Genomic DNA, 8,009 nt, shown 5'->3' with positions numbered 1-8,009 from the left:
TGCCTGCTTTGTGTAACTTTTCCTGTTACTCCTTATATTTGTCCCAGAGCTTGTAATGGTGATACTTTCCTGAGAACGTCCTTGGTGAGAGGCTTCTCGTGACACAGATCACGCTATATGGGGACAGTACGTATTATCCCAGCATTGCTTTGAGTGCCGCTTCCCATAGGTACCTGCTGCTTTAGTTCTTCCCTGTGTGTAAATGCGTGTGTGTGGACAGTGGGTAACTACAGCAAGTAGGTAAAACTTTCAATTTATTTATGAAGCCACCTCTGGCGTTTAGAACACTCTTCCCTGCCCCTTAAATCTTTCCATTACTTTTCAGCATTTCCTTCCAATTTTTCACGTGGAAATAGGTTTTAACTGAGTGACCCCACTCTTAGATAAGGGCAATAACGTGTCATGGGAACACCATAATGAAGGGGGCCCAGCCCTTGTGATCTCCAGAGACTGCAGAAGGACAGGGAGATTGGGGGATCTGGCTTCTTTTTCAGGGTCTCAGACTAGGAGAGATGCTTCTGCTTGTTCCCTGTAGCTTTATGGTTCTCTGTAGTCCCTTCCGACTCTCTCCCAGTTCTATATCTTGCCACAGCCATTCTCTTTACTAACTTGGTCCACCACTGCTACTCTCTTTTACTTCTGATCCTTATTGGTTCCACTTCTGGTCTGTTCCATGTATTGCTGTTGTGAGCAGCGCTGTCTTTTCCTGGTCAGTCTTGCTCTCTGTCTCTAGAAAAAGCTTGAACACCATCACCAATGCGGTGCTCCTGTGTGAATCCGTTCCCCCTTCTGTGTTCACTGGCAAAGGCTGGTGCCCTCGTTTCAGCTGCGGTGAAGAAAGGTGATGGCAGAAGCCCAGCCCTGCTGCTGCACCTCCAAGTGGATGGAGCATTCATTCAGCCTTACCCGCTTGTAGGGCTGCAAGATGCTCGGGCATGCCCCAGGAGAATGGGACCTCCAGTGATGTCTCTTTGCTGACCTGTGACATTGGTTTTGAAAGGCCATGTTTGGGTATGTTCTTCTGTAAAGAGCAAAGAAGGTGACCCACCCATGTCTTATATTTTTCTGAGTTCTTGCTGTGAAGCAAGGTGTGGCCTACAGCTCCTCTTCAGAAGGTTTGGTGGAAACATACCTTTTTTTGGTGTTGTCTTCTGAAAGAGTTGTCGCGTGTCTGTCTCAAGCTCCAAGGTTGCGCCAAGTTGCTTGTTCAGTTGTGCCATCACTGAGAACAGTGACTGGGAGGCATTGAGAGATCCAGGACATCACCAGTTGTTCAGTGCCTGCAGCTGCGTGGGCAGCAACCCTGAACTGCCCTGGGGGGTGGCATGTGCCAGCTGTGGGGACACGTGTGGTCGTGCAGCCTCCGTGTGAGGTCCTGCCTGTGAGACAGCACCCGGAGCAGCGCGGGGGCAGTGGGCGGGAGCCCACAGCGGTGGCATGGGAAAGGATCGGTCATCCCAGAGAGAAGGAGGCTCTGCAGACGGGGGTTGAGATGGTGACTTGCTGGAGACAGCTCAATTCGGGAGACTTCAGTCAAAGAGGTTTATGTTTAAGAGCTGTCGAGCTGAAAAGCTCCACGTTAAGGAAATATTAAGTTTTGAAGCTTAACAGCTTGTGATATTTTTTATTTTTTATTTTTTTTTAGGGAAAAATGAAACCATGGAGGAATATAAATCCAAGAAGCCAAGCCCTAGGATTTAATGCAGTGCAAAGGCTGGAAAGTGGAATTTCCCAGTGGTTTTGTGTAGTGTTGTCTGCAGAGGTTTGTCTGGTCTTGCCTCCCTTCAGAAGCATTCGAGCAGCTCTTTGCTTTTGGAGAAGAGCTGCGATGCTCCTGCGTGGTGGGACCAAGGAAAGCCCATGGGCTTGGACAGGCAGGATACCAGAGCAGGGTGGCCTGGCTGGGGGACATGGGGTGGGGGCATCTGCTGGCTGAGGGGCCCTGGGCACCAGAGGTGGGCTACCCAGGAGAACAGTGTATGGAACTACTCCACTTGTCTCTCCTTTAGCTTGAGACGTCCATTGCTTTCAGTGATTTTGTTTTCCTCATTCCTCTGCTGATAAAGCACTGAGATTTATGTAACGCGTGTGCTGGAGCTTTCAGAGGAATCTGAGGTTTCAGTGCCCAAGTCCCATTGAAATTCAGGAGGCGCTTGGAGAAAAACCTTTGCAAAGCCTGAAACCCTGGCTGCTGAATAAGAGGCTTTGTTAGTTTTTGGCTTTTTTTTTTCTTATGAAGTAATGATGACCATCAGAGTAAGGGTTGTAGCATGCTGGGTTTGCTCTTTGTGTGGGGCCGTGAGAGGTGCATATGGTCTAGAGCTGGAAGAGATGCTGCTCTTGCCTCTGTTCCCAAGAAGTCCAAGGAGAGCTGCAGAAGCTTCTGGGAGCACCCCTGTTCTCTCTGGAGCCGGGCTGGCCAGGCTGCAGTGCTGGGATGGCTGGTGGTGGCTTTTGGGCTTTCCTGGCTACCTCTGTCCTCCCAGGACACAGTGCTCTGCTCTCCCCAGCTCCCTCCCCTTCCAGTCTGCAGGAGGTTGTCCCAGTTTGTTGTCCTTCTTATTAATGCTGCAGAATGAAAGCTGCTATGCTTGATGTTCTATCATTTGTATTTCCTATTTATTTTATCATTCCGTTATTTGATGGTGGTTTATTTTTTGACATGCATTACGTGCTTTTTCAATCTTCATTCTCCAAGGCAGGGGTTCCTGGTTGCCAGAAGAGGCCTCCTCTGGTCATTACAGAGCTGGGCTGATACATCTGTGTGAGCTCTCGCTTGCCACCAAGGGACTTCAGATCATTCCTCACAGCTGTCCTCTCCTTAATGCCGAATGAGGGATGTGTGGTCTTTATCCAGGCTCCAGACAGAGACCTTCACCTCTTTCCAGCTGGGCTTCCCAGCAGCTATTAAATACCAAATACCTCTTGCCAAAAAGATGGGGTCGTGCCCCACCTGCCTCTCAGTAGTGCCAGTCTTCGGGTCTCTTGAGTAAGACCCTAATGCACCCAGGACCTGGGTCACCTCAGGGGACTGATGCTTCTGTATTGGCAGGATTAATGGCTCTAATTCTTGGTGCCGTCCCCACTGGCTGGCACGGCATGGGGGACGTGTTCCAGGGTGGCGTCTGGTTTGTGGGGCTTACAAAGCACAACTCAATGGTCACAAGCTAAAAGCTCGGTGAGCATAAGGCACCCAGCAGCAAAAGCTCTATTTTGGGGTCTTTTTATTTTTTTTTTTGTTTTGTTTCCAGTGTAGTGAAGGAAAGGTTTGTTATGCATGTTCTGATTTTAGTGTTTCAAATGTTTGGTGTGGGAATTCAGCATTTCTGCTTTCACTGTATTTACGCCATTGGGTGTTTCGGGTCGTTCCCTGTGCCTCCGTGGGTTTTCGAAGGCTGGGCAACCAGTGGAGCGATTGCAGACTCGCGCTGGGTCTGTGCTGATCTCCCTGGCCCTTCATCCGTCTCGGGGCTCGCTCAACTCCTGGTGTAAAAGCTGACAATGTATGCTTTGGGTTGCTTTTCTTCCTCCGTACGTGGTTTGTTTATGTCCAGGGAGAAACTTCAGCATGCAAAAACCTAAATTCCACCTGGACCTAACTCATAAGTGACCCTTCCTTACGTCTTTTGGTATGTGGTGAGATCTGGGAGCTTCAGGGGCTGAGCACCAGCGCCCAGCATCTTTCCCCTTGATAGCCCACAGTGGAGCAAGGTGCTGGCCACCAACCGTGGCTGCAAAAGCACCAAAACTGCCGAATGCCGAATTGTCACATGTTCTTGTGTTCCAGCCATGCTGCCACGGGAGTATGGAGCAGCTGCCTTCTGCTGTGCCCTGTGCAACGCGTGCGTTAGCAGCGTTCGGGGTCAGTCCTGCCCAGTGCTAAGCACACCCTTCCCCTGCGGTTGCTGTCAGGGCTGTGTCTCAGGGGATGCGTTTTCATCTAGAAATCACACCTTTCGTACAGCCTTTCCCTCTCTATTCCCACGTGTGAGCATCAGCCATGCCGCCACCCACCACACTGATGACTGGCATGAAAATTCAAAAAGCAATTTGCATGTTTTTATATATATATATATATATAAAAAATATATGGCTTTGTGCTTCCAGTGCTTTAACTGCAGGCTTTAGCCCAGCCCTTTGTCCTGGTTGTTTGCTCTTCACCGTGTTCCTCCTGCAAGGTTGTGGCTGAATGTCATGGTGCGAAGGCTTAAGTCGTGTCTTCCCGGGTATCGGTTCAGGGTTGTTTCGAAGTGGTTCTTCCATCAAATGGCACTTACTGCAGAGCATCCCTTCCTTCCCTCCCTCCCTGCCTGCTCAGGCTACGTGGCAGAAGTGTTTCTAGAATCCCTCCTTACCTTGGGGGGTGAAGTTGCCTTTTTGTGCGCAAACTGGCTAAAGGCAAAATATGCACCACAGCCCTTCTAAAAGTTGTCTTTACTGAGGGTATAAAATGTAGAAACCCTCCTTGAGCTGATTTTTTCAGTAAGAACCACTTATTGCAATGACCCAAGGCTGGAGGTGCAGAAGATGATGGGAGCAAATGGCGTGCAGGTTTGCGCGCTGGTGGCAGGGCTGAGATGCAGACCTGGATTCGGTCTTTGTAAAACAGCCTGGGCTTTTTCTTTCCCTTTGAATCTCGCATCTAAAGCGGTGCCAGGTGCAGCGGGGCTGGATCCTGCGCCAGCCGTTGCTGCCGGCTTCTCATTCACATTCCGAAGGGGCGGTCCAGTGGGTGGGATGGTTTCCCGCTCAAGCATGCTGCTAAGTCCTTGGCCCCATTGAAGGGGCTTCACGCTCTGTGACATGTCCTCTCCGTGGGTGATGTGAACCACTGGAGCAGAGCGAGGGAAGCTCATTTCACTGGGGTCACCTTCGCAGCCCTGCAAGCGAAAGGTCATGCTGCTCCGGCTTTGATTTGAGCTGCTGAAGAGCAGTCGCTAATCCAATAAGCCACTGAAGCGCTGTAGGACATAGTCTTAATTCCGGCATCTGCATGGGTGAGTGTGAGGCAGTAACCCGGGGAGATCCCAGGGAGGGCCCTGCTGTGCGGAGACCCTGCCTGGCCCGCGTCTTGCTGCGTAAAATGTCGTGAGCATCAGGCTCGGGAACGTGCCGCACCGGCCTTCGCGCCCTGAGTGCGCCATATTAAATATAAATGCCTTAAAATGAAGGTGTTAGTTTTCCAGCGGTGCTGGCTGGGTTTGTGTTGGGAATCCGATCAAATAGCAGCCTTCAGCAGTGAAGCAATAGGCTTGGGTGCAGAGCTTTTAACATTATATATCTACATAGACACACGTATATATTCATAACACCATGGAACTAAGTGATACTTCTGTTTTTCCATAGATACATGTGAGCTGCCTCATCTATTTCCTGTGCTCAGCTGTGGCCTTCAAGGCTGGTAGCCGGAGATTCACTTAATATTGGTATTATTCTCCAGGCAACTATTGGGGTTTTAAAGATTAAAGGGCTTTTTCAGACTACCCAGGCACAAACCGTGGATCTAGTTTAAATGTAGAACTTGTGTGTGAGATGAGATGTTTTCATAATTGAAAAGAGAAAAATCCAATGTGCCCTCTTTAAAACAACCCCCCAGGTGTTGCCCTGGCAGTTCTCGCTGTTTGAGGTGTTCAGGTGCCTTTTGCTCTGTGCAGCTCCAATCCCTTCTGGCAGCCAAAGCCGCAGTCGGCGTGCAGTGGCGGGAGGCAGCCGTGCTGCCGGCACGTGGCATGTCGGCATGGCTCGGGTCAGCATCGCCTGTGATGAGTTTTTTCCATGCGTAGCTCACAGTTCTGCTGTAGCTGCTGTAATTTTCCCTGGTTTGGGGGGAATTGAAATTACAAAGGTTAGCAGCAGCGTCGCAATTTGCTTTTCTAGCTGTGCTGCTTCCATCCAGGTGCAGCGGCCCTGGGCTGGCTCAGGTGTTGGGCAATGCCACCAATTGCTGTCGAAGGTGCCTTTTCTCAGGGGTGGGTGATGAGGCTGGCATGATGCAAAGCCCCAAAGCAGTGGGACCAGTGCTCATGGCCGCTGCAGGGACTTCCATCCCTTCCCCAGTGCATCACCAGTGGCCTTTCTACATCAGAGTGGCACAGAGTAGAAAAACCTGAGCTTCCCTGTAGATGCCTTTTGCATCACTGGGCTGTGCAGGTGTAAAGCATCATCCTGCTTAAAGACCCCATTGTCCTTGAGTTCCAGTGCTGGGAACGCAAAGCAGGTGATGTGCTCGGGGTGCTGGAGGCTCTGCTGGTGTGGGAGAGGGGGCAGGTCGTGCTGGGGATGCTTTGGATTTGAAAACCTCACCAAGAAATCCTGACTTCCGTATTACTGTTGCTGAGTGTTTTCTGTTCTCATGGAAGGAGGACAACGCGATGTTTTCAACCGGCACAAAACGTCACCTGTAGGAAAGGTTGAGCTTTGAGGCTCAGCAGGATGAACCTAATGCCCAGCGGTAACAGAACAGCAGCTTGGCACCATCACGGCAAGGATGCGGACGAAGTTTCAGGTACCCATTTTCTGCGTTGATCCTGTTTCCATAAGGATAACTGTGGGGCTGGTGGGAGAGAAGGGTGACCTGGGCTGTGGGTGGCGCAGGAGAAATCTGGTTTCAGCTGAGGAGGACATCCCCGGGCTGGTGCGGTCTGTGGTGTGCTGGCCACCTGCGGGAGACCTGGTGGCCTTTACAGGAGCTCCGCTGGGTGGAGAGGCCTTGTGGGCTTCCCACAGCCAGCCTCTACCATCTTCCCTCTCGGCGGGTGATTTACAGCAGATTGATTTTTACAGCCTTGTGTTTGTGCCTAAAGAAGTGTTAAAGGGGAAAAAAAAAATACCTAAGGAGGGCCAAAGAAACCCTCCAGGGCCCAACTCCTGCCCTGGGGCTGCTTCTGGGACAGTTCAGATCAATTTTCTGATTGCTCTTGAGTTTCGGTGGTCAGGAAAGCTGAGAAGGAGCAATCGAAACTTGTGCTCGCAGGTGACTATGAGCGGCTGCGAGTCTCAGGGAGGAATTACTGCCTTCTGGCTTTGCACAACTGCCATGTGTGTTGTGCAGAGTCTCCTTGGGCAGCAGGTACTGGACTTAGTGGGGTGATGGGCTGATGCACGTGAAAACGTTGGGCTTGACCCCCGTGCTGTGGGGTGCCTTTCCCGTGGGTAACTTGAGGGGTGCCCAATGGCACAAGGTGGCGTAGGCTCCGTTCCTCCCCACCTGAACTGCTTCGAGGAAAAGAGATGTTGGTGATGATCAGGAATATGTTGAATATTTTCACATCTAAGCTGAATGCTCTCATCCTGCGAGTTCCCAAATTCTGTTTGTACTGTTTCTGCATGGGCATCTCGGTGAACTCAACTTGCAGGGCTTGCAGAAAGCAGCTCTGATGGTCCTGGCCATCCTTGGAAAAAACCTTCAGCTGCGGCAAGGTGCCACGGGACCGCTGAGATGGGGATGTGTGGTGCCACTGATGCTGGTGGCACAAGTAATTGGCAGCAGTTTGGATTTTTTGGATTGTGGATCCATTAGGCCAGAAGTGTGAACTCTATTAGATATACCACATAAGTGTGAACTCTATTAGATATACCACATAAATGTATTAGTGCTGGAGGTTTTATAAGAACTTGCTTTGGTCAGTGTTTTCAAACTTCTTAGTGTTTCCTGTGCCTCTTGGGCCTGAAACTATGGGCTGAAAACCACCATGATTTGGTGTCTGTAGTGTCTGCGGTGATGAGCTCCAGGGATTGAAGATGCTGCTTGATTTTGGGGCTGAGAACACGGGCCGGGGGGGGAAGCAAGCGCTTCGGTCCTTGCAGGTGTGGGAACAGCAGGGCCCAACGCTCTGTGCTGAGGCGCGCAGTTACTCGAGTGGAGAATTTGGAAAGCTCGGAGTTATGAGCTATGGTTATGTTCTCACTTAATAAGGTGTTAACTGACGTTAGGCTCTCTTCGGAGAGTTCGAAGTTAACAGTTCCTGGCGTTTTGTCTGCTATAAATGAGCTTTTAGAGACAGGGAAAG

The sequence above is a fragment of the Charadrius vociferus genome, unplaced genomic scaffold, assembly GCF_000708025.1.
Source record: "Charadrius vociferus isolate BGI_N301 unplaced genomic scaffold, ASM70802v2 scaffold822, whole genome shotgun sequence".
Taxonomy (NCBI): domain Eukaryota; kingdom Metazoa; phylum Chordata; class Aves; order Charadriiformes; family Charadriidae; genus Charadrius; species Charadrius vociferus.
This window is presented reverse-complemented; position numbering follows the sequence as displayed.